At 43.4% G+C, this 27,145-nt stretch overlaps 1 long non-coding RNA gene across 4 annotated transcripts in view; it reads right to left on the bottom strand.

Moving 5' to 3' along the window:
- Positions 1-1,830: 1,830 nt before the first annotated feature.
- LOC143829307 (uncharacterized) overlaps positions 1,831-27,145 on the bottom strand; it is a 221,673-nt gene continuing 196,358 nt past the window's right edge. For 3 of the 4 annotated variants that reach the window (XR_013228061.1, XR_013228064.1, XR_013228063.1), the window contains one exon: positions 1,831-2,423. This is a non-coding gene — a long non-coding RNA (uncharacterized LOC143829307). Of the gene's footprint in view, positions 2,424-14,817; positions 17,897-27,145 lie in introns of those variants that run through there. The other variant, XR_013228062.1, reaches the window with a different exon arrangement.

Raw genomic sequence — 27,145 nt, 5'->3', positions numbered from 1 at the left:
CAGACTGTATGCAAATTCTATGCTGTCCCTGCCTGGTTGTGCCCCAGGATAGACAGTGGGAAATATATTGCTAGCTTTCATGGACATACAAGCAAGGCAGCATTGCAGACTGGAAGAGGGATAGAGGCTGGCCAGTGTTATGCTCCCTGCTGTAGCAATGGGCAGCCTTAGCCATGCTCTCAGGGGCCACTGCAATCACTAACAGAGAAACACAGACACACAGAGAGTTCAGAGAAGAGCTGAGAGATCACCCATAAGGACATGATAACTCATGGCATTTTCAAGTTCACTTAAAAGCAGCCAAGGAGGCTGAAGAGATGTATAATGCCAATAAAGGTCTTATGTATGTACGTTCTTCAAATTCATTTTTAGGATTCTTTCTGAAATGGACAACAATATAAAAGGAGAAGAGGTGTTACCGAAATACCCAGTTCAGTTGCTCACTTCACTGGCTCTGAAATTGGGAACATTGCAAGCTTGTTGAAAATATTTTTAGCATTTCCTGCTTTTGGCATAATCCGAAGTGCCCAAGAATGGCACATTTTGTATTCGTGTGTGCGTGGATGGTATTCTGGTGCTTTCAATTCCAGGCCAAACAGAAACAAAGACTTTGCATATACAAATATCAAGCAAGTGAAGAAACATCCTGACCCCCGAGAACTTGGGTCTTCTATGAAAACTGATTCTCTATGTCATGGTTATCAGCAAGGAAGCTTTTCCCAAGCATTTTCATAGAACAGTCTTATCTTGACAGCAAACTGGGAATGGAACTCTTGTGTTTACAATACTGCAAACAGTATACTACTATACTATTTGTAAGACAGGGATGAGGGGGTCCCCTTGGACCCCCAAAAAGGCTATGCAGGGGACATCAGGTATACATAGACCAGAGCCCATTCTGTATGCATTGGATGCAGTGTGCTTTTGCAGCTGGAGTTGCCTGGGCAGGAGAGGAACATCTACTTCTACAGTACATTGGAAAGTGCATTATTTAACAGGTATGGAACGGGCCCAGGGATGGTCAAACTGTGGCTTTCCCGATGTCCATGGACTATAATCACCTTGCACCCATTCCAGCATGTAGTCCATGGGCATCTGGAGAGCCACTCCTGACACAGACGAAAAACATGGAGGACAGGGGGTTGTAGTAAGGAAGAAAATTAAATAAGATGGAATGAAAAAGTTGGCTGAATCCAACCCTCTACCTAGCTTGTATTCCAATGCTCCTAAATACCACAAATTTTCTGTTTTAACCATAGCTAAAACCAAATGAGATCTGTAATGCAGACAACGCAATATACACTATAGTACTTTTTGTTTCTCTTGCATTTTGCACGGGTATTATCTGTTATATTCTAGGATTTTGAACAGTTACAATGAAGTTACAATTGTATACTTCCCTGTCAGGTATATGTGTGCATGTATGTGTATTTATATGAGCCTCTTGTGGCGCAGAGTGGTAGGGCAGCAGACATGCAGTCTGAAAGCTCTGGCCATGAGGCTGGGAGTTCGATCCCAGCAGCCAGCTCAAGGTTGACTCAGCCTTCTATCCTTCCGAGGTCGGTAAAGTGAGTACCCAGCTTGCTGGCGGGTAAACGGTCATGACTGGGGAAGGCACTGGCAAACCACCCCGTATTGAGTCTGCCATGAAAACGCTAGCGGGCGTCACCCCAAGGGTCAGACATAACCCGTTGCTTGCACAGGAGATACCTTTACCTTTATGTGTATTTATAACAAAAACAAGAGTTAAAAGCTTGAAAAAAATGAAAATTAAATCTAAAAATATTGAGAATTTCAAAATAACTCTTTAAATTACAATAAAAACCAAACTGAAAAGATTGTATTTGTTTTATTTCAATTTATATTGGAGGAAAAGCTTGCCTCTCCTTTCATTTCAATCAGTTTTGTAGAGAGGGTATGAGCTAGGTCGATGGTCTCATGTTTTAGCTTTGAATACACATGGACACAGGAGACTGCCTTATAATGAATCATTACATTTGTCCATCAAGGTCATTATTGTCTGCTCTGACTGGCAGTGGCTCTCCAGGGTCTCAGGTAGACAGAAGTTTTGAAGCCTTTCATATCACCAGCCTTCTCAGCCTTTTAACTGGCAATGTCAGGGATGGACCCTTGGACCTTCCATATGCATGGCAGATAGTCTACCAATGTGTTGGTTTCCCACAGAATGAACTGAAGGTCTGATTTATAACCAAGAATTATAATTTTGTTCATTTCCTTTCTCTGATCATTTATTTTCCTTTCAACTATAATTTTCTCATCCTTCTGTTTGTTTCTTCTCTCTTCCCTTTAGGTTCCCTCCTTTCTTTCCATTTTCATTCTCCATTCTTCATCATCCAGTATTTATAGGAGACACTAGGAGCGAACAAGTGACACATCTTTTGTGGGGATGATTCAAGCATTGCCTGGAGGGGGGCAATTCATCAGAAAAGCAGACAGTAAACACCTTGTTTATGACAAGACCAGAACTGTAGAAGTAGCTCAAAATGTTCCTATAACCTTTAAGTGAAGTTTGTTCTGAAGGCAAGGTAAAGTAATAACCAGGACATAGAGAGATAAGTTATTTGCCAGGTGAAAATCCCTTAAAATATACCTCTAAAACTTCTTATTCACAATGCAAGGAAGTGTGGAGATGCATTAAGGTATAAAATACTATGTCTGGTCAAGTGATTCATGGTATTCTAAGAAGACTTTCAAGTCCAGTAGCAACTTAAAAACCCACATTTCCAGGGCATAAAAATTCAATAGTCAAAGCTCCCTTTGACAGAGACCTGTGCAAGTTCCCATGAGGTTGATGGATTTCCACTCTGAGCAGCTGAATGTGGTACCTTCTATGAAGATAATTTCAGATGGGCAGCTGTGTGGGTCTGCAGTAAAAGAGTGGGAATTGAGTCCAATGGTCCAAAGCTGTACAACATTCCCAAGGTATTAGTGAAAGTCAAAGCTCCCATTGTGAGACATCTTGGCAAGTTTTTTTCCCCCATGAAGTCAATGGGTTATGCATTTAGTGATGTTCAGCATTCATACCACATTTTCACATTTGCATGCATAATCTCAACAAAGTCTTTGTGTGCCTCTGGGTAGTGTGTGTGTGTGGGGGGGTCCTCTCCCAGTGCCATCCCTTGCTGCTAGGGTAGCCACCTCCCTCCCTGGCCAGGACTCCCGCTCTTCCATCCATCCAAGCATCATCCACAACTTCCTGGAGCAGTTGAGTTCTGCAGGACCAGGTATGAGAGCCCCAGCAGAGGGGAAGGGGCATGATAGGAATGCCGCATCTGACTGGCAGAGGCAGGGACAGGTAGGAAGGAGAGCCTCAGTGGGGCTGGAAGAGCAGGCTCTGTGGGCTTGCCTCCTGGCCAGGCGAAGCGAAGACTGCCCAGTCGTTCCCCCCTCCTCTTTGCTGTCCTGAGCCACCTTGGCTGGGGAGGGAATGAAGGAGGAGATGAAGCAGTGCACCACAGAAGGTTGGGAAGGGGGGTGAGGTTTGAGGCCCCCACGTCACCAAGCCCCACCCTGCATCACCAAATCCTACCTGCCTGCTCTGCCCCAAGTGCCAGATAAGTTAGATATGCTCCTGGTGACCTCAGGCCTTTAGGTGAGAATTGCTGCCAAAGATCTCAAGCAAATGTACTCCCAAGCAAATGACTGTATGCTGTGCTCAGGGTGGTAGCTGGAATCATGTAGATCTGTGTAGAGGTTGTGTTTTTTGAAATAAATTGGTGCTCAGTTGACCATTGTGTGCTTGTATGGTGGTTTCAGGGAAACGGACCTGCTATATGAACCGGCCTAATTCAGGATGATGGTGGTATGAAAATTGCTAATGTCCACACTCCTAGCGCTGATAAATGGACATATCATAGTTGTGATCCCCACCTTGGGTGATAGCTTGATGTTAAGTTCTAGTATGGTGCAACAGCTCACACAGCTGCTTGAAATGTGGAAGACCCAGGTTCAAATGCCCGTTTATTCATTAACCTCACAGAGATAATCACTATTCTCGAGTTAGAAGAAGGAGGGGTGGTTCTTATATGCCGCTTTTCTCTACCCGAAGGAGTCTCAAAGCTGCTTACATTTGCCTTCCCTTTCCTCTCCCCACAACAGACACCCTGTGAGGTGGGTGAGGCTGAGAGAGCCCTGATATTACTGAGGAAGAATAAGAGTTGGTTCTTATATGCCACTTTTCCCTACCCGAAGGAGTCTCAAAGCAGCTTACAGTCACCTTCCCTTTCCTCTCCCCACAACAGACATCCTGTGAGGTGGGTGAGGCTGAGAGAGCCCTGATATTACTGAAGAAGAAGAAGAGTTGGTTCTTATATGCCACTTTTCCCTACCCGAAGGAGTCTCAAAGCAGCTTACAGTCACCTTCCCTTTCCTCTCCCCACAACAGACATCCTGTGAGGTGGATGAGGCTGAGAGAGACCTGATATCACTGCTCAGAAAAAACAGCTTTATCAGTGCTGTGGCGAGCCTGAGGTCACCCAGCTGGTTGCATGTGGGGGAGTGCAGAATCGAACCTGGCCAGATTAGAAGTCCGCACTCCTAACCACTACACCAAACTGGCTCACCATTAGCCATTGGTTGCAAGGATAAAAAATGTTTATTTACACTGTAGAGCAACCACTGACAAAGACGAAGAAAGTGGGTTATCTAACCGAGGATCCTGTTCTGGTAGACTCTTTATTTTGACTTTCATTAAAAATTCAGAGAGAACTACTAAAATTCAGGGCACATGGGAATTTAATAATGCAAGACAGATACCAAATCTAAATAGCAAACAAAGTGGCCACTTAAGCACCAGTTGTGGCAGCCTGAACATGCACTTCACCAGCATAGGAATTCTCGGGCAATAATGTCGACCTTCCAACAGTTGCATGTCAAGCATGTAAAAAAATATATATATATCCAGACTAAGGATGGGACTTAACAGGCATGCAACCAAAACTGCTCACCAGTGGCTATAACCTTTTGTAGGCTCAGTAACCTCTACCATTCTTATTCACAACCGCATCAGGAATTAGTGACTATAAATATCAGAAAGCTGAAAAGTGAACAAATTCATGGCAAATTCATGTTTGGCACAGACAACTGGCTGTTTTTGAAGTATACTGCATCCTGGAGTAAGCAGCACCTGAGCCACCTCCTGCTTCAAAATTTGGCAAACATCCCCCCTCTCCTTCCTAAAGCCTGCAAATGAAAAAAGCTCTGCATTTCAGCAGTGCTTCTGTTACCTTGCAATATTTCCTGGCGTCTATGTCCTGAGCTATGGAACATCCCTAGGGAAGTTATTAATGTTATCTTGAGAAGCCCATTAACAGGTCTCCTCATTAGCACATTTTCCCTCTCTCCCTCTCCCCGGAATAGACTGGTTCTTACAATCAGCAAAGGCACACAAAGAAAACGATCCAATTCCTCCCCCACCCCACCCTCCCCAGTAAATAGCGATCATCACAAAATGCTAATGCCAGTCTCCCATGCCAACAAATACATCTATTAGTCTGTCAAAATTGTTTTTGCTCTTTTTGTGTCATTCCCGCTCGCTTCCTGTCAGATAAAGACGTTTCCGCCAAGCTCTGCCCATAAACAATGCGTGACAAGAGGTGCACAGAGAGAGGTACTTCACCTAGCCTGTCAGTTTGAGATTCCACACTTAGGCCTGGTTGAAACAGGATGGTGGTGAGGAAAAGGGGTTTCTCGGGTGACTGGGCTGGGCTTGGCATTTCCTTTCCACTGTGCTGAAAGCCGCAAAAAGCAGCTATGAAGAAGAGGAAGAAGCAGAAGAGCTGGGTTTTTTTGGACCCCACTTTTTACTACCCAAGGGAGTCTCAAAGCATCTCACAATCGCTCACCTTTCTTCTCGCCACAACAGACACCCTGAGAAGTAGCTGGGGCTGAGAGAGCTTTGAGAGAACTGTGACTGGCCCAGGTTCACCCAGCTGGCTGCATCTGGAGGAGGAGTAGGGATTGGAAATCAAACCTGGTTCTCCAGATTAGAGGCCACTGCTCTTAACCATTACACCAAGCTGGCTCTCAGAGAGCTAACTTTGCACGCCAGAGATACATACCCCTTGCTGACATTGTGCTGATGTGATAAGTGAGTAAGCCTTTAGCCTTTAATAGCACATAAAAGTGCAATATAAGAAGGGAAAGTGCCAAAAGATCCACTGCTAGAGAAAACAAAGGCAAAGATCATGCTTTAGAGCAGTGGTCCCCAACCCCCGGTCCGGGGACCGGGACCGGTCCGTGGATTAGTCGGTACTGGGCCGCAGCTCCTCCTGGTCCTCTTCCCCAGCTGCTGCCTCAGGGGCTGCCCTGCCACTCTGCCGCTGGCTCACCTTTGGTGCTCTCCAGCGGCCGCCATGGCTGGGGCTCCCCCTTGGTGTGGCACTGCGCAGCTGCTGCTGGCAGCACCCCCCAGCAGGCAGTGGGATGTCAGGGGTGCTGGCGGGAAAGCAAGCGGAGCAGGGGTTCATGCGGTGGTGGCGACGTCCCTCGGCAAAAGATCCCCCCCCCAGTAAAATTGTCAAGTGTTGACCGGTCCCCGGTGATAAAAAGATTGGGGACCACTGCTTTAGAGGAAGACATAATACATTCACGATTTCTCATGGCAAGTTATAAAAACTTTGCAACTGGTTCAATTATATCCGGGTTCTGGGATGTCAAAGTAAGCATGGTTCATGTGCATGGGGTGCAGTGCAGTATAAACATGACACCAAGCCTGTGCAAAGTTGCACAAGGAAGCTGGTTGCCTCAGGAATGTGTTTAACTCAAAGCTAAGATCCCCTGATTGGGATGGCCCAGGCTAGCCCGAACTCACCAGATCTTGGAAGCAAAGCAGGGTCAGCCCTGTTTAATATTTGGACAGGGGACCACTAAGGAAGTCCAGGGTTTCCATGAAGGAGCAGGCAATGGCAAACCACCTCTGAAAGTCTCTTGCCTTGAAAACTCTGTGGGATTGCCATAAATCAGCTGCAACTTGACAGCACTTTCCATCACCAAGATTCTGAATACTGGGATAGGTTATTTTATTTCATATAAAACCAGTGTGGAGCAGTGGCCTCTAACCTAGGGAACTGGGTTCGATTCCTCTACATGCACCTTTCCACTTGCAGCTGGCAAGCTTGCCTCAATCCTTTCCTTAAGTACACCAAGGCTGGGTGGAGTAGTCTTCAGTTGAAGGGCCTAGACCTCATCAGAAGAAGGAGCTTCAGCTGGATCCTATTGGGACTGACAGTGTGTTGACAGTAGAGCTGATCTTTGGACAGCTGTCAGATTTGCATTCCGTCACCTTCACTGCCACTTCGTGAGTTCTCTGACCTAGATGGGGGCCTTCCCACTCGGTCTTGAGGCTGGGTAAGAGCCTGACTGGGTCCAGGCTGCTCGTCATCCAGAGGACTGGGTTGTGCCCGATCTTCAATGTGATCTTTGCTGGCCAAGACTCCAGGCAGTGCAACAGGGTTAGCTATGGTCTCCAAAGTGCCTTCTGGCAGCTCATCCAGAGGTGCAGGCATGACATGGGGAGAAAAAGGGGACTGGGTACTCCTTCAGGTAATGAAAAGTGGATCATGAAAATCAATACTATTTTATAGATCAGGGATTTCCATCCACAGGTCTGTGGACCTCCACGGGAGCTGTGGAGGGGGGTCTACAATCTTTCTCCTCTATCCTTTATGGACTTGACCACAAGCTAGGAAACTGGCCACTTCCATTACTCCCCTCCTCCCCTCCTGAGCAGAGTAAATTCTCTCATGGTTTCTGCATCTTGGAGAGGGTGTAGGCTGCATGCCTCCTTGTGACATGTCACTTCTGCGGGGAAAGGCAAGGAGGTGTGGCCAGCTGACTACCTTCTGAGGCTCCTTGAAGCCTGAAAAATTATTTCAGGGGCTCCCCATGGTCAAAAGATCGAAAAAGGCTGTTATAGATATTAACGTGGAAATTCAGTTACAGTAAAATACATGCCAGTCGTTGATTTATACAATAAGGTTCATAATAATGTGATACTGCAGGAGTCCTCTTCCAGAGAACAATCCACCCAGTGCTGATTTCAGGGAGAGAAATTCATGCTTAACTCTCTCATGGAAAACAGTGGCACTTAAAAGCACTTAACTTTCCTTAGATCCTGCTGGAAATATTTCAGGCAATTTCATGCCCAAATTAAAAAGAGACTACTGAATTAAAGTGGATTCTATTTTGTAAAAAAAAGACAACAGGGTTGTTGCTTCATGTACTTGGTGCCAGAGAGCCAGTTTGGTGTAGTGGTTAGGAGTACGGACTTCTAATCTGGCATGCCAGGTTCGATTCTGCACTCCCCCACATGCAACCAGCTGGGTGACCTTGGGCTCGCCACGGCTCTGATAAAACTGTTCTGACCGGGCAGTGATATCAGGGCTCTCTCAGCCTCACCCACCCCACAGGGTGTCTGTTGTGGGGAGAGGAATGGGAAGGCAACTGTAAGCCGCTTTGAGCCTCCTTCGGGTAGGGAAAAGCGGCATATAAGAACCAACTCTTCTTCTTCTTCTTCTATATTTTATTTCTTATTTTGTTTCCATTTCCTTTTAAAATCATGTGTCGTCGGAAGGTTTTTCAGTGGTGATATGCTGGCTTTACTATTCCACAATGGAAAAAAAAAGGAATAAACTTTTAAACACAAATGAGACATGCAAACAAAGACCGGGGTGGGGGAAGGAGAAAAAGAACCCCGGCATGAAGAGATTATTCTTCTTATTTATTTTGCAAAGCACAATGTCCATCATCCCTTTGTTGGTGGTGCACCGAGGAGTAAATGTAAATGGGCTGCCCAACAGAACAGCCATCGTCTGAGATGGCAACACAAGGAGAGATTATTCTCAGGTGTGCTATTTTGTATGAGACAATTAATCCCAAAGTTTACTCAGTGAGAACCGAGGGCAAGGGCATCCTTAGTGAAAGAGCAGGTTGTCGGGAAGACGGCATCCTGGGCTCATGGAAATCTGCTCCAGCGGGAATCAGACGCTCTGCTCGATCCCCAGGATTATCAGAACCCATTCCTTCACGCACCATTTGCTGACCGTGGGTCTTTTAAAAAGGGATAATCCTGGCCCTGCGGGCAGCCGCATTACGAGAAAGCTCTGTCCATGGTAACTGTTCTGCAAGAGATCTTTCACACCTCTGTGGGGCAACATCATCACAGAAACTTCTGAGCCATAAACACAGCTTAGAGAATTGAATGCTGAGCGATAGTTGCACGCTCACATACCTGCAAATGCCTGGATTGCTGAAACAACCAGTGCTCGCTAATAGTCTTCTCAAGCAAACTTTACTGCAGGTACGCATAGCACAGATAAGGTAGGACCACTCAGAATGCCTTTAAGACAAAGATGGGAATGGTCGAGTGACCACTGCAGGAGAGGCATTTTTTGGACAAGTCAGTTTTGTATCAATTTATATTGATCAGAAATGCTGCAACCTTTGTGATGTGTGCCATTTTTCAGAACATAACCATGGTCATGCACAGGGAAGGCTATGTTATTATCTTACTTTGTTACCTCTGGGAACACCTGCTCTGCGGGTATGAATCTGCTGATGGTTCTGGGGCCCTGGGAAGCATGCCTGGCCTCAATCAGGGCGAGAGCCTTTTCTGTCCTCGCCCTACCTGGTGGAATGAGTTCACAAGACGGAGCTCTTCCCATCCAACAGAGACCTGGCGGGGCCAAAAAATGCCCCGGGCAACTTAACGAAACTTCATGGTGCTGCGGAGCATACCAAAGCATTTTTTCTTAATTTTGCAGGGAGGTGGGATTGCATGGAACGCAATCCAACCTTACAGCAAAATACAAAAATTCCTGCCCCCCCATGTGGCAGAACCTTCCTGCCACCACTGTGTTTCAGGGGGGACACATTTTGGCGCTGGAGAAGATCCAGTGTTGAAATGTGTTCCCCATGGGGACACAGCAAGCTGCAGAGCATGCAGCTCCACAGCAATGTCCTGGTGGCAGCCCAGAGTGGTGCTGCTGGTTCAGAATTGGCCCGAGTGACTTTGGGCCAGTCATTATCGTTCAGCCTTAAACTTCCATACGAGGATGTTGTGAGGATGAAAAGGACGGAGAAAATGTGTGACCTGAATCTAGTAGAACTGCAAATGAAGTAGAGGTTGAAGAACCGATCTTTATCAACTTCCTTACCTTCTGTACTTCACTGAAGGATCCCTGAAAAACCCCTTCTAAAGGTTAAAAGATTACCAGGAACCGTTTGGGACATGGCTCAGGAGACTCCAGAGTAAGCAAAGAAACCACAGGAAAAGATTCATTTCTCAATCTCTGTTCTGTTTGCATTCGCTGGATTGAAACCATGTATGGTAGAAGGAACAGTCTTGCTGTGGTGAATATATAAAAATCTTTAAACTGCCCGCGGGGCCACGGGCGCCGCGGACTAAATAAAGCAGTAAGGGCTGGTGGGGAGGAGTTAGGGCAGGCTCTGTCCGGGATAAAAACTTGGAGGAGCGAATCAGGAGCCGCTTCGCGGCTCCTGATTCGCTCTTCCGAGTGGCACTCCAGGGCCAAGTGTCCAAGTGCGGACTTGCCGCGGGCATCAGGATGACGCTCTGGAGGTGCCGCCACCCCTCCGAGATCCCTGCTGACAACGACGAGGCCGTTGCGCAGCCGGCGCAGGCCCAGCCCGCCCTCCAAAATGGCTGCCCACGACACAGGCCCAAAAACAAGCCACCGCCTGTGCTGCCACATCACCACTGCCGAGCCGTGCAACAAGTAAGCTCCCCTGCCTCGCACTCCCCTTGCCTCTTCCTCGCTTTGCCCCCCGGGATCCCTGCCATGCTTCCTGCCGCACATCTCCCACCCCTCTCCCTTTCTGCCCATTCGGGGGTGGGGCCTGCGCCGCCAGCCTACACGCCCTCTTCTTCAGAGCCCTGCCGGCACCCACACCAGCCCTGCTAGCGCCCATTGTATTCTCTGTACAATGGGTTTTATTCCTAGTATAAAAATAAAACAAAAGTTAAAATACCAGCATATATTTCCAAAACCATTGTGTCTCTGTGATCAATCGTAATCAAAAGTTGTTTTTAAAATATAATAGCAGCATCTCTTTTATAAGTGTTTTCGACCGGGATCTGAATGTCTACTCTTGCCATTGTTATGACTGTAACTGGGCTCTGGAGACTGTGTCAAGCAATTTCCTGGGATAGTCATAAGCATTCATGTCAACTCTGACCATGGAGATCTGAGCCCAAAATAAATCTGGAAGCTTCAAGCAGAGAGCCATCAGGCTTTCGTGGTAGCATAATACATCTCAGCACCACATTTGGGAAGAAATCTGCTATTAACATAGTTTCCCCCCCCTTTTTTCAAAGGTACAAATATAATCAGAGGATTATTTATGGACTGTTTCTGCACAAGAAATCTGACCCTGGACAGCCTCTGGTTGCTGGTGGGTTTAGAGCCCCCTCCACATGACATCGCCTGCATCTCGAGGCTGTCTACGGGCTAACTCGTGTTTTGCCCATATTTGCCTCGTGATGAGGGAAATCACAAAAAGTGGATTTGCCACTTTTTGTCTTGTATCCCATCAATGAGCAACCTGTGAGCAACCAGAAGCAAACCCATATGGAGGGCAAAAGGCACAAGATTCTCTGTAGCATTGTCCCGACCTCCCCTCTCCATTTCCTGCTCCAATTAAATTGTTTTAATGGTGCAGTCCGCATTGCAGCACAACCACAAAGCTACATTGTCAAATGTAAAATAAAACCTTCTGCAAAGTGTCTGTAGTCTTTTTGGGATCAGGCAGGTGAAACACAGTCCCGTTTCTGTTTTCTGGAGGTGGGGAATGAGCTGGGAAAGAGGGTGGGTGAGTGATCAAGCAGCCTTCTCCTGATCATACAGGGATCTGAGCACTTTGTTTTTAAGACAACTGTTCACACAAAATGACTCTTTGGGATCCAGTTACCATTTTCAACGTCTCATAAGCCTAGATAGAAATAGAGTCCAAAAACCCACAAATCCCCACAAAAGGGGGGGGGGGCAATACAATAGTGTTCTGATGTTTCTCTATAGCATACCGGAATGGTTGATTCTTTTAAATAAAATATGCATTTGTGTTGTGGCATTACCACATAGCAATGCAGAAGTGCCCTTTTAAAAAATATTAATTTCGGGGCTCGGGAGAAATTTTCAGTCCACAAGAAAACTACTGTGCTGTGGCTGGTGGCTTGCTGTGATTGACAAGACAAGGAGCGGGGGGAGAAGTTCGGCTTGTTTTCTTTTGCAGCCTCGTCAAGAGGCAAAAAGCCTCAACGGGGCAGAGGGAAAACATGGGAGGGGCTTCCCATGAGGATGGCTGCAAACACGAGGTTTACCATCCCACGTTTGCAAGCAGGAGACCACACGCGTTTTACCCTTCCATGTGGAAACTGTCATGGAGTACCAAGTGCTCTACCACATATTGTAGAAGCAGTAGCACACCTCAGGGATTGTAATAGTTGGTGGCACCTGCAGTTCATTAGGTGGGCACAATTTTTTTAATGTAAATGCTTGGGCAACCTCTAGAATTTATGCTGCAAAGTACAGGATTTATATTCGGAAACAACCTGGAGATGTTCCACCCGTGGCAGCCATTTAAAAGTGGGCAAAACTCATTCAGAGGCACTGATGTTATGCTTTGGTGACAAATACAAGTGTTGTTGTTCTCACTACACCAAGCTGGATCGCTTTTCTTTTATCCTTTACTGAGGCTTAGAGATGTTATAAGTTAGTCTTTTGAAGTTTAACAATAAGTTAAATCTAAGATGTGCTTCTATTTCTGTATTTTCTTTCTCTTGTTACCACTAGAGTCAGTTAATCTTTGTATTTTGTTTGACCAGTAAACACGAAAGACTGGGATACTGCATGAAATTTCTGTGGTTCCAACTCAAATTATTTTATTTTAAAACATTTAACACAATAGGGTTATGGAACCAGTAAAAGATTTCGTATACTTCTTGAAGGAAAAGGAGCTGCTAAAATCCTAGAGGAAGAAAAATCAAAAGAGGAAGGGAAGGAATTGGGCTCTTGGATAATAAAAAATGGGATTGCCAAGAACATTATTATGGAATCATTGGATGATAGTGAGACTTTCATATTTGAACATTCCCAGAGAGCAAAAGAAATGCTTAAGAGTCTAGAAGAGTCAGTTGGGTTTCCTAGTATTAAATCATACAGAGTATGGATAAGAAAACTATGCAAAACAAGGTTACATAACAGAAATTGGGAAAAATATATATCTGAATTGAAGCAGGTGTTTGGAAATGTAAACATCTGTGGCTTTAAGAACAAAAGGCTAGTGTTATGTTTGGGACTCCAGGGGAAGATTTTTCAGTGTTTGTGAGTGTGCAGAGCCAAAACCAAAAGGAAGATACAAACCTTTCAAACAGGCACTGAACGAATTTAAGGAAGAATGCGGAAGAAAACGGTTTGTTGAATTTGAATCTCCAGAGAGTTTAAGCTACATCTTTAGAAAGAAGTTGAAAGCGTAATTCCCAACCAGAGAAAAGGAGAAAAACCAAATGCTGCTTTACTTTAATTGCAACAAATGGAACACTTAGGCATGTGCACCCCAAAACATTCGTATTGTTTTGGGTTCAGAAGAACCTGATTTGGACTGTTAAAGGGATGACCAAATCAGCTGATTCTGATCCAGCTTCGGCTGAAATGCGTTGGATGTCTTTGAAGGGATTTGGCCACTAATGGGAAATATAAGGTTTCTGATGTCTCAGTGACATTGGAGGGGGGTTGACTTAAGGATCCAAACTTTCAGAGTAGCTTCAGGAGCCTCTTCTCTGACTCCCCTCCAGGTTTCAAAATGATTGGACCAGGGGGTCCAATTCTAGGGGCTGTCAAAGAGGGTACCCTCATCCTACCTCCATTATATCCAATGAAGAGAAAAAATAGACTCTTTGTTTTGATCTTGAATTCTCGCCATAAGACATAATGGGCCATTACTTCCAATGGTGAGAATTTATGATCAGAACAGAGAATCACTTTTTCTCATCATTGGATACAATGGTTGTCCTAATGCAGCATACAAAGAAAAAAAGGCTTTTTTTTTTACTAATTAACCTCAAAAGCCTTATTTATGATAATGCTGACAGAATCAAAAGACAGCAAGTGGCTAATAGATAGTGGATCATCTAGTCAGAACACACACTACAAAGATCTCTTTGATGAACTTAAGGAAAATGAGAAAGAAAAAATAAAAATTGCTACTGGTGTATGCAAACAGATTCAAGGCACAGGTACTGCTTATTTTATGCTGTAGTACCATTTTATGCTGTAGTACTCCTCACAAAATTTTCCTAAATGAAGTTGGAGATTGTAGACAATTGTATACAATTAAATAAAATTAAAATACCTTTAAAATATTCAACTATATAGAACAGATACACAGGGCATGTACAGTGTATAACATGACATACCAATAAACCAGATAAAACAAGTTATGCATAATCATATTACCCAATTACCATTCATTTTAGATGTTACAAATGAAATAGCATAAAACTGACCTTCAGATTCTCAGTAGAATGTTATTTTCTCTTCTTTAAGTATTGCTGAATGAGCTGTCCAGGCACATGCCAATCATTTATAGAAATGACTACCATGTAATGGTGCCGTTCAGCCCTTTTGAGTATAAGGTTTGTTGTTGTTGTGGTTAGGTGCTAAGTCATGTCCGACCCATCGCGACCCCATGGACAATGATCCTCCAGGCCTTCCTGTCCTCTACCATTCCCCGGAGTCCATTTAAGTTTGCACCAACTGCTTCAGGGACTCCATCCAGCCACCTCATTCTCTGTCGTCCCCTTCTTCTTTTGCCCTCAATCAAGGCTACCATTCTCAAAATCCAAGTTATTTCTTATCTTAATAAATTTCTATCATCTCATCTGTCTGATTTAAATAGTACCCCAAACCTGAAATCTGTGGGCTTGTGATTACATTCTATGAAATGCTGGACAAGAGGTGTACCAATTTCTTTGTAAGAAATATTTATTCATTTTTATTTATTTGTATTTAAATTTTTATACTGCCCCCATGACAAATTGTCTCACGGCAGTCCACAATATAAAACGGATGAAATATAGTAAACACCCATAAAGCCTCTTAATTATACAGTAAAATAGAAACAGATGCCAAAAGATAGGTGGTGGCATAATATCTCCAAAACCAATAACTGTTCTAGCCAGGGCATCGTGGATGATCCTATAATCCTGTCCGTCCAGAGGGCAGATCATACACATGGGAAAGGATCCACAGATGCTGTCTCTGGTCACTGCCCTGGCCTCAATCAAATGCCTAGAGGAAAAGCTCTGACATGTGGAACCCAGCAAGGGCCCTTAGCTTGTCCAGGAGCTCATTTTACCAGGTTGGGGCCAGATCCAAAAAGGCTCTGGCCATGATAGAGGCCAGGTGAATGTCCTGAGGGGCAAGGAACAAACATCAAATTCATACCCACAGAGTGAAGAGCTCTGCAGGAGGCATAAGCAGATAAGCAGTCCCTCAGATAAGTGGGACCCAGCCCATGTATAGCCTTAAAGGTCAAAACCTTGAACTTGATCCGGAAGCAAACCGGTAACCAAGGTAGCTGCCACAGCACCAGCTGGATGTGGGCCCTCCAACGTGTCCTAGTGAGGACACTCGTAGCTGCCTTTTGAACCAGCTGCAATTTCCAGGTCAAGGACATGGGTAGGCCTGTGTAGAAGTGTAGACCCGCTTTTATGTTCAAAGAGCATCAGTTTTAAATGCCTGGTTGTCTTGCCAATGTACATTTTTCATGTTCACATTTTATAACAAACGATGTAGTCACGGTTACATGTTGTAAAATGTTTGAGATAATATTTTTTGTCATCGGCAGGATTAATCAAATAAGCTGTGGGTTTAGTGTTGTTATAAAAACAACAATGGCCACAGGGGAAATGACCTATTAGAAAGCTGGAACCTGGTATGATTGATTGTGTCTTCCTTTTTTGCTGTATGTTACTAGGAATTAAAAGGTCTTTCAAATTAGCGATTTTTTGGTAGGCCACCATGGGTATTTTTTCACATATAGGAATATCACTCAGTAGGTTCCAGTAAATGTTTTTTAAATTGCTACACTTATTGTGTTGTAAGTTAAAATGCACACTAAACTGTCAAGGTCTCTTTTTTCTTCCTTGAGAACTCTTGTATATGATGTCTAGAAAAGGGTGTTGGATATTGTAACTCTGCTTGCAAGAGGATCTGGGAGGGAAGTGGTTAAGAGAAGTCTCTCACTTAGGTACGCTTGACAGTTGGCCCCATCCTATCAATGGTTAGACGCTGAGCCTCTTATACTGCTTTGGCACTTTTTGCTTTAATCTTCATCCGGAGTCGTTTCAAATCTTCATTAATGTCATTAATGTGTTGTCATCTGCATATTTCAAATTGTTGATGTTCCTTGCACCAATTTCCACTCCACCTTCATCTAAATCTAATCCATCTTTTAAAATGTTATGTTCTGCATACTGGTTGAAGAGACAGGGAGATAAAATCATCCTTGTCTGGCAGTAAAAACCTGGGAACAATTCTGTTTTTCCATATTAGTCCAATAGTTCACACAGCTCTTCGGCAGAACCACCACATGTGCAAGAAGTCTTCCAATGGGGCTTAACAATACTATTAATTGCCAACACATGAATTATAAATTTTTGCAATCAATTTCAGTGTATCTGTAGATGATCAATCATTTTACAGATGTTTTCTTTGAAGTTTAAACAGCCAGAAATGAAGAGTCACTAGACAAAGCAAACTTCCAGACATCATCTTCAGTTTCATGGCCAGTCTGTCCACTTACAAGTATGATTACGTATAGCAGTAGGATCAATATTAAGATTATACAACATTGAGATAAATGTTTCTGACTGAGGCTACAAAATTAAGGTTTCAAATTCATTCATTTGCCTCAAGGGTATATCAGATGAAAGTTATTTTACCAGAAAAGTTTTCACCTGCAAATTTTTGAACCATGATATATGACCATCACTGCTTCTTCTCATAATATATTGAATTATAACCCTCTAAGATACCAAGTTTTTATAACAATTTAGATTGAATATTTCCCATTTAGAAGAGCTGTTTTTTTTTAACCATCCAAAGGAGTCACAAAATACCTTACAATTGCCCTCCCTTCCTCTCCCCACAACAGACACCCTATTAGGTAGTCAGGGCTGAGTGAACTACAAGAGAACTGTGCTTGGCCCAAAGTCACCCAGCTGGCTGCATGTGGAGGAGGGAGGAATCAAACACAGTTCTCCAGATTAGAAACTGTGGCTGTTAATCATTACACCAAGCATGATCTTAAACTAGCGAATTGAAACTTTTTATGTTTATCTGAGTCTGTGGCTGCTTATGATAAAGGTGAGTTATCTGGAGAAAGTTTTATTTTATATTTGTCCCAAACTTGTAAAAGGTTATTAATTATAAGACTATAATTATTGTGAACTCTCCTCTTTGTCTCTTTGTGAGCACCACTGTACTTGCATTAAAATTTAATGTGATAGTCAAATAGGTGCTGCGGTCTTTGACATCTTCTTTTTAAAAATTGGCCTGTAAATTGAGTTTTTCTAATCTGTCGTCCACTGTTTTGTTTTCCATATTTACTGGCATATTCTTATCAAGATTTGGTGGACTCTGTTTCTGTGGCTTTGAATACTGATATTCCACCTATCTCTCCTTCTTCAATTTCTAAATTTGCAGGTTCTTCTTCAAAAGACCCTTCTTTGAAGGAATTTGTCATCTTTTCATCTCTTCTGTGTATTTCTTCAGTGTATTGTTCCCATCCTTTCTTTATTTAGTCCTGTTCAGTTAATATATTTCCATGTTGCTCTTTCTGCATTCCTAATGGGGCTCTGTGGCACCGACAAAATAAGTATATAAACAAAGAAAAGAGGCAATAAATTCAAAATGTGGTTTACAAGAAAACCATGTTAATAGATCATAGCATATAAATATGTTAATATAATAAGATATACAGACTGGGTCAGCACTTGGTGACACAATGGTTGTGGTATCTCCCAAACCACCCTTGAGAATAACTGGGCAACTGGATGGTGTTCAGGCTAATATTGCCAACAACCTGGAGAAAAAAATGTCTTTTCCTTTTATATATGTGGAATGGCTTAATATATGGAATGGGCAGTGGAAACTTTTCATGGCACAGATATAAATAACTGTTATTCATGTGCCATGAAAAGTTTCCACTGCCTAGTAATTAACATCCTATTAAGCTTCTATTAAAGGAGGAGGACTTGGTTCTCTCTCCAGTGATCGTAATTAAATCATAATAAAATCAGCAATCATAAAACTGCAACCAATAGTGTATCTGTTTGGGAACCTGATGTGCCAAAGTGCTGGACTAGGATCTGAATGGTCCAAATCTGTTCAATGCTCTTGGGTGACCTTGGACCAGTAACACTCTTTCAACCTAACCTTACAGGGTTGTTGTGTATGTAAAATGGAGAAGGGGGAGACGGAGGTATGTTGCTTTGCTCCAGGAAGAAAGGACAGGATAAAAATGTACAAAATAAATTGTTAAGAAATAATTAAAAAGAACAAGTTGCATGACGTAATGGATTTTAAAAGGCAATGTGCGGATTGTATCCAAGTGGCAGACTTCACCCCCAAAGGAGAAACCTCAGCTACCCTATGCTTGTTTTTAGAGGCCTTCTTTAAGAGAAAATGACAACAGAATGCACCAACGAAGGCTGCTGATTATTATCATTACTTAATTTCTATAGTGCCCCTTCCCATATGGACTTGTGGTAGTTCACAACAATAAAAACCACATACACAGTGAAATATAATACAATGGTAAAAATTAATTAAAACACAGTACTAAAATTCAGTTTAAAACCCCCATCTCTCTCCCCCCATCACCCACTTAGCTCCCACAACTGGCTACCCCCAAATGGATGATGATGTCATCCGTTCAGTCGTGTCCGACCCTCGGCGTTTCTATAGGAAAGTTTTGCCATGCGCCCCTGTCTCTGACTGTTTCGATGGAGAAGACCTCCTACTAGGGAATCTTACTAGGGAATCAATAAAGTTAATTTTACTTGCAACTATGAAAACATGGGTGGGGAATAAACTACATTTGGGTGGACGGGCCACAGGTTGTGCTGGTATCAGATATAGAGTGTTTCATTTTCTAAATCTCTGGAAAATTCTTCCAGTTCTCTGTATGTATATCCGGGTGGGGTAGGGTAGGGTAGGGGTGGCAGGGGTGGGTGCATGCATATGTGCTTTTCCATGAACTCAACAAATACTTCCTCTGTTTTAAACATGATTTCCTACTCTTTACCCTTCAGCCTCCTCTTGAGGATTCACATTTCTGGAAGAGAGCTGTTGCTGGAGCCTGGGAGGAGAGCATGCATTTTTTATGACAGTCTCCTGCATAAATGCATCTTTTGGAACGGTGACAACCCAATAAAATAAGTTGTATATGGAGAACAAATAACTTTTGATATCTGAAGGCACAAGGAAAATTTCATTAAATAGGACCTGAGATTTTTGCTTAATTTAATTTCTTTTATTTTCTCCCAAGGAGCATTCCTAAGGCTATCCGTCAGCCATGCTATTGCATGAAGAGGAAGGGAAGGCTGATCTGAAAGCTGAAAGCCCATTAAATGAAATAGAAACGCTCAATTGAATTGAGAAATAGGATCTGAGATGTCTTCTACACATAACATATGTAAAGGCCCTCCCCCTTCTTTTTTTGCTCTGCTACATTGATGTGCATGTTGATTAAGTTCCCTGTGCGCCATGGAGATAAGATGAGTGATTTTGGGATGAGAAGTCGATTTGTTAACTCTTTCTTAGGACTGTTTCCCCCATCACAGTTTACAGGACCATCCTAATCAGACTTACTTCCTTCTAAGCCCCTCTAAGGAAGGCATTCCCTAACTAGTACGCAATTTCAGACCTTTCCCTCAGTGAACTTACAGGGTAGGTTTAATAAGGAGTCACAGGAGGGCTGTTTGAGTCCTTGTGGTTGCACCAATCAAGTAGAAGACCTTATTCATTATTCACTGTATTGTCCTTTCTATGACTATTCCATCCAAAATGATCCTAATGTTATCTGAAGCTTCTGGCACGGACGAGGGTCATGTGGTGTTTCTATTGGCAGACATTCCATCATCTACCTTGACGTTGCCAATTTTATGCTCTTTTATGTCACTATTAGGAAAAGTTTTATCTCCAGTGTTACCAAGGACATCCATTAACAACCTATAATTTTAATCTAATTTTAAATCATACTTATGCTTTACAATCAGAACCGCTGGGGTTTATATCATCCAGGGCCACTTGTATTGGTCCCACGGCAGGAACAACAGAGCTGGCATTGAGGGAATTAAAGAAGTTTATGCCACCATTTTATTGTAATTGTGGTTGTGGGATATATGGGTTTTATTGTGATTTTACTGATTTTTATACTTGTAAACAGCCACGAGACAGCTATTGTTGAGAGTGGTGGTATAGAAATCGAAACATAAATAAATAAAATAAATCCTACATTTATTTCAAATGTTTATTTTATATTTTAATACCTTGTATGGGTTGCATGCTGTTGGATCTTTATGTTGTTTGCTCTTGTGGTTGTTATGGCCTACGGCTTATGATGCCACAGAAGCTCAAGTTTCTGAGATTTAAGTCATACTTCCCAAATGCCTTGTGGAACATTGATACAATTGCACCTTGGCTAAGGAAGGAACATTTCAGTTGGCCGCTCCACGTCAATATCCTTCAGAAATCCCTCCGGGCCAAGCTGGATGTTACGAAGGATACTAGCTGAGACACAGGTGCCTAACTTGCTGTCGCTTGTAACAACTGGTATAAAGTGGGTTTTCTCCCCTAAGTTTGGGCTTTACTGGATTCCAGAGGGCTGTGATGGGGGAGAAGGGGGCCTTACCACACTGGTAGGGGAGCTGTTACCATTTTCTCTGGAAGGACATGTGCAAGGAAAACTCCCCACTGCCTTTCCCACTGTCAAACACAGCACAATGGGGCAGTTGCACTTGCAGCCTCCTCCAGAGCTCAGCAGAGCAATGGGCAGCTTCTTAAATGAGTAAACCCACCTTATATGAGTCACTATATATGATTGTATGCTGGGCTGAGCTCCTGTGTTCCTGCTCATGCCGCTCATAATATCTAGTTTGGCTCCCAGAAAGGAGAGGAGAGATGAAAGTCACATGATGGGCTCAGCCAGGACTTCTCCTACACTTTCTAGTTATATACTGTATTTAAGGTAAAGGTAACCCTTGTGCAAGCACTGGGTCATGTCTGACCCTTGGGGTGACGCCCTCTAGCGTTTTCATGGCAGACTCAATACGGGGTGGTTTGCCAGTGCCTTCCCCAGTCATTACCATTTACCCCCCAACAAGCTGGGTACTCATTTTACCGACCTCGGAAGGATGGAAGGCTGAGTCAACCTTGAACCGGCTGCTGGGATCGAACTCCCAGCCTCATGGGCAGAGCTTCAGACAGCTTACCACCCTGCGCCACAAGAGGTTCCTATACTGTATTTATGCCCTGCCTTTCTATTAAAACATCCCAGGCCACTTACAACAAAAATCAAACATTAAAATACACATTTAAAAGAAACAGTGAACAAGCAGAGCATCACAAAACATTTAGCGTCAGTCTAAAGTTTACAAACCATCAGCTTGTTATTACTTTATCGTCCTTGAATCTGTTAAAACACCTTCGTTATGCTGAGTATGAATTTATTGCTCACCCACTGCCTATATGTGTGGACTGGTAAATTCCTATTTTATTGTTTCTTTCCTATTTTATTGTTTCTGTGCACACAAAATCTTATACCTTGAATAAACTTTGGTTAGTTTTAAAGGTTCCTCTTGACTCAGACTTGGTAATTCTGTTACAAGTCAGTCTTATGATCATAAAGCTGCTTCTAAAATCTCAGAGTTTGCCTGCATTTAAAATTGTTAGATTTGTTATTAGAATCAGAGAAAGTGGAAACATGGGCAAGAGATCAAAGCTCATTGTATCTAATCTATAATTTGGAAGTAGCATTCTATCCTAATTTGAATGAGGTGACAATTCCAGGGCCTAAAGAAAGGAAAATCAGTATTGTTTCGACTGTTTTGCCCAATAACTATGAACTGCATACACGGCCAAACAACACATGGATTTAGTTTTGAAATGTCACTTCTCATCTTATTGTGATGATGCTAATATACACAGATTGAGGTTTCTTCTATTTCACAAGGTGTAACTCGTTTTGCAACCCATTCCCCAAAATTCAAAAGGAGATCAGATTTCCAGGTCACAACACTGAGGCCCCACCCAAGTGAGAAACATCAAAGCAAGGCTAGTTCACTACAGTGGTTGATGAAGACCAACCCAAACCGCTGCAATTTCTTTTAATGTGATTAGACTGGAGCACCTCTGGTTAGAACAGTGTTGTAAATCCATCTGGGGTCTAGATATCACTAAGAAAGTATATAATGCAAGGGTAACCTCTTGGTGTTGTGTTTAGGAATGCGGACTTCTAATCTGGCGAGCTGGGTTTGATTCCCTGCTCCCCCACATGCAGCCAGCTGGGTGACCTTGGGCTCACCACAGCAATGAGAAAGCTGTTCTGACTGAGCAGGAATATCAGGGCTTTCTCAGCCTCACCTCCCTCACAGGGTGTCTGTTGGGGAAGGGGAAATGGAAGGAGATTGTAAGCCGCTTTGAGACTCCTTCTGGTAGAGAAAAGCAGCATATAAGAGCCAACTCTTCTTCTTCAGTAATATCAGGGCTCTCTCAGCCTCACCTGCCTCACAGGGTGTCTGTTGTGGGGAGAGGAAAGGGAAGGCAAATATAAGAAAAGCAGCATATAAGAACCAACTCTTCTTCTTCTTCTTCTTCTTCTTCTTCTTCTTCTTCTTCTTCTTCTTCTTCCAGTTTGGTGTAGTGGTTAGGAGTGTGGACTTCTAATCTGAAAAGCCGGGTTCAATTCTGCACTCCCCCGCATGCAGCCAGCTGGATGACCTTGGGCTCGCCACGGCGCTGATAAAGCTGTTCTGACCGAGCAGTAATATCAGGGCTCTCTCAGCCTCACCCACCTCACAGGGTGTCTGTTGTAGGAAGAGGAAAGGGAGGGTGATTGTAAGCCGCTTTGAGACTCCCTGAGGTAGAAAAAAGCGGCATATAAGAACCAACTCTTCTTCTTCCTCCTCCTCTTCTTCCTCTTGAAAATCATCTCCAACTCCCAAGACCCTACATTCTCAGTGGAATCACTGACAAGATGATGTGTGTTATGACTGCCCCTGATCAGCCACTATCAGCCCACAAACACTGCAAGCAAGAGAGCCCTCCACAGTGTGTGAGAGAAGGAGAGAGATTGCCAACAGGATATCACTGGACATAGTCCTCGAGCTGCTCAGCACAAGTTGTGACAAGTTATTCACATCATAATTGCCGCTGTCACTTGATAATGTCATTGAGCTGCTATCACCAGCAATCACAAAAAATCAGAGAAATAATTGCTTCTTATCATATTAGGCCTCTCTCTCAAACGTAAGAAAATGAGCTGGGAGAGGCGAAGCTGCGCTGGGAGGAACTTGCTGTTTGATGGCCATTTGCATTATCTCTATGAATAAATTGTTATGATCGTCTCCTCTCTTCACGGCTTTGCCCATGTGGGGTCATTGCCTTACGGGATAAGAGCTATCTGTCGCAACATTCCCCACATGCAAGCAGGAGCTTGAAATTAGCATGTGAAAACGTAATGCGTGAATTTGCTCCTCTTTTTGATTAGCTCCTCTTACGTTTTAGGGGTGACACCAAGGTAAGTATGCCATACATCACAATATTTTGAAATTGGACATACTTGGGTTCAGGACGTACATCAGTGAGTTGTGTATGAAGAGAACAATACAGTGCCTCAGTAATCAGTCAGTCGTCCTTGTAAGATAGAACGCTGTCAGAGTTAGATCCAGGTTGGGGAAAACCTGGAGACTTTGGCGGTGGAGCCTGCAGAGGGCAGGGTTTGGGGAGGGATTTCACTACCTGGAGGCTGGCCTCCCTACGTGGGATGTTCCCCGTATTACAGAAAGATAGTTAGCATGTCATTACAGTTCTATTAAAATTATTGTTTAAAGGTAAAGGTATTCCCTGTGCAAGCACCGAGTCATGTCTGACCCTTGGGGTGACGCCCTCTAGCGTTTTCATGGCAGACTCAATACGGGGTGGTTTGCCAATGCCTTCCCCAGTCATGACCGTTTACCCCCCGACCTTGGAAGGATGGAAGGCTGAGTCAACCTTGAGCCGGCTGCTGGGATCAAACTCCCACCCTCATTGGCAGAGCTTTCAGACTGCATGTCTGCTGCCTTACCACTCTGTGCCACAAGAGGCTCTAAAATTATTGTTTAATACATTGTTATATTGGCTTCAACTGTTAACCAGACAGCTGCATCCTTTGGACATGAGATGCTATGACATGAGCATGGCAAAAACAATAGGTTGGATCCAGTACAACATTGCCATGGGACAAAGGCCTCTGCCTACAAAGGACAGCTGTAGCTGATCTCCCCCTCCCCCAACAGCCCCAAATGTGCACTGAAAACCTGCTCATGTGGAATAAACAGACCCCCCAGGAGCATAATTTTACAGAAATTTCAGACTGCCATGGGAGACTGTGAACTGGGAAAGTTACATAACCTGGGCTGAACTTACTCTCGCAGAAATGCTGTGTTGTACTCATCTAGATGACATTGGACTTGCAAATTTGCCTACATTCTGACAATTGCTGTACTCAGTTCTGATCTCTGTGTATTTGTATACAGACATAATGATAATATATAACATTAGAAAAGTGTGTTTTGACAAATGATCCTATGACAGTTGTGTGTTTTGAGTATGTATGTTTGTGTGTGTGTGTGTATATACAGGCAGGTAGATCTTGAACTAAATGGTATTTAAAATTCTTGCAGTGTAAGATTTCAGAGAATAAAATATGCACTCATACCTATTAAATGCTTGCAATTCCACATTTACAACACCGTGGAATTTATTTACACTAATTGTTCTCATTAGTAGGCTTGGAGCAAAATTTCACAGTCTGAATCTCAGGAGAAATTCAGGTGTCTTGTCTCATCAAATCTATGTCAGGATATGAGATGCATCCTGTCTGGTTTAATTTGAAGGGATCTCTTTCCCTTGTTCTGTCGGGATTAACTCAGAAGGGAGGAGGGGTAAAGGATGGTCTGTCACTGATGGGCCGGAAACCAGGGATGTATCCAGCAGAGTGGAATGACTGAAGAGATCCCTCTTCTGGACAAATCACTCATCAAAAAAGATGAAAGAACCAGAAAACGCAGCAAGGCAGTGCCCTGTTTAGGTTTAAGGAAGACACAACATTCAGCCCCTCTGAACAGATATTCATGCATGTATTAACAAATAAAAGAGGTGTGTGTGTGGGCGGGTGGAACCATCTCTGTGTTATGACCTGAAGTAGGATTTCCCATTAGCCAGCCAACCTACTGCCTTACTCTCTTTTTCAGATGGTCTGGTGAAATACACCCACATGTCTTGCCAAATCCGCCAAAATTGCAGCTCCCCCACAAGCCTAGTATATACACTGGTAGAAGAAACCTAGTGGCTTTAAAGCTTCAGTTGAAAAAGAAGTCTTGCTTGACCCTAAGGAGAGAAGGGGAATTGAGCACGGTAAAGTGGGTGAAGGGCTCCAAATCATAGAGCAGCATGAATCACAAATAGGAGGCCGGGATTCTGTCAGTTTGGGCTTGGGGTCCTGCTGGTTAAAGGCCCAGAAGACATACTTAGATGTAAATCGACCAGGGAATAAAAACAGTGAACAAATACCTAAAAATTCCCTTACAGAATTGTGAGAGGACACAGGATAGGTTTGATTCACAAGACGATGCTCTCCGAATATTATTTTTGTCCCAGTACAAAAAAGCAGAGTTTTCACTGGCCGTTAAGAGTTTGTTAGTGAACGAAATAAGCCACTGCTGACTGGTGCCATTGACACTACATCTGAATTGAAAGCCTTTTCCTGGGATTGTCTCTGTGGGTGAGTCCAGCACTGGAGGGTGTTTTTTTTCTGGGCCCCGCCTCATACAGGGATAGATCTCACTGATAATTTCTTTTTATGGAAGGAGGGTAATCTTGCTAATTACCCCTTCCTGAGGCAAACCTCTGAACACCCCAATATTATTTTTGTGGATCCACACCTTCTAGGAGCAACACTGGAGGAAGGATTTTAGGCTGCATCAGGTGGCGGGAAGTGTTGAAGTTATGATGTAAATTCTTCAGTGAGTAGTGATTTCTGACTGGATCACAGCTAATGGGCATCAAGTGGATGAGGGTTATTGCTGCAAGAAAATGCTTTCCTGCTGAGTATCTTATCCTGTCCTGAGAACAGAGAGTTAGATTCTAAATAGCGTTACATACATACTTACATCACATAACAGTCTTTGTCCCAAATAAATTAAAAAGAGGGGATTGTAAGGAATGTGGATATAAGAGCTGAATGAGGTTAGCATGCACAGTGACGTAAGAAACCCATATCCTTGTTTGGTCCCGGGAATTCCATTGTTTTGAATGGTATAATAACTGCATTTCTGTAATATCATTTTCTAGTATATTCTTGAAGTTTCTTTACAATAAAACAGCTACCTTGAGGTCCCTTATTGAATGTCCTGGAAGGACAGTTCCCCTACAGGTTTCTCAGTCCAGTGATTTTTTATGTCAGCATGGCTTGTCACTTGTGGGGATTCCTCCATGCTTGGGTGGAGATGGATGGGGCTGCTTTTAATTACTTCTTTTCACAATTGAGAAAGTGTCTGCCGTTAATCACTGACTTTTTTATTGCCCCAATGTTTTTGTAAATAATGATTGAATCCATATGACTGATTGGCTTTTCTAACAAAGACTTATCATACTGCATATTTGGACTTATGACACTGTTTATTAATTAGCTACTAATTTACTATATACTTATATCTGTACCCTTATGATCCCTGTTCCATTGTCTGAGGAAGTGTGCATGTTCACGGAAGCTCACGTCTTGAATGAATCTTTGTTGGTCTTAAAGGTGCCATTGGACTCAAATTAACTGTAAGTAATGACTG

Source organism: Paroedura picta, chromosome 2 (assembly GCF_049243985.1).
Source record: "Paroedura picta isolate Pp20150507F chromosome 2, Ppicta_v3.0, whole genome shotgun sequence".
Lineage (NCBI taxonomy): Eukaryota > Metazoa > Chordata > Lepidosauria > Squamata > Gekkonidae > Paroedura > Paroedura picta.
The sequence above is the reverse complement of the archived record's forward strand: the minus strand, read 5'-3'. Positions and strand labels throughout refer to the sequence as shown.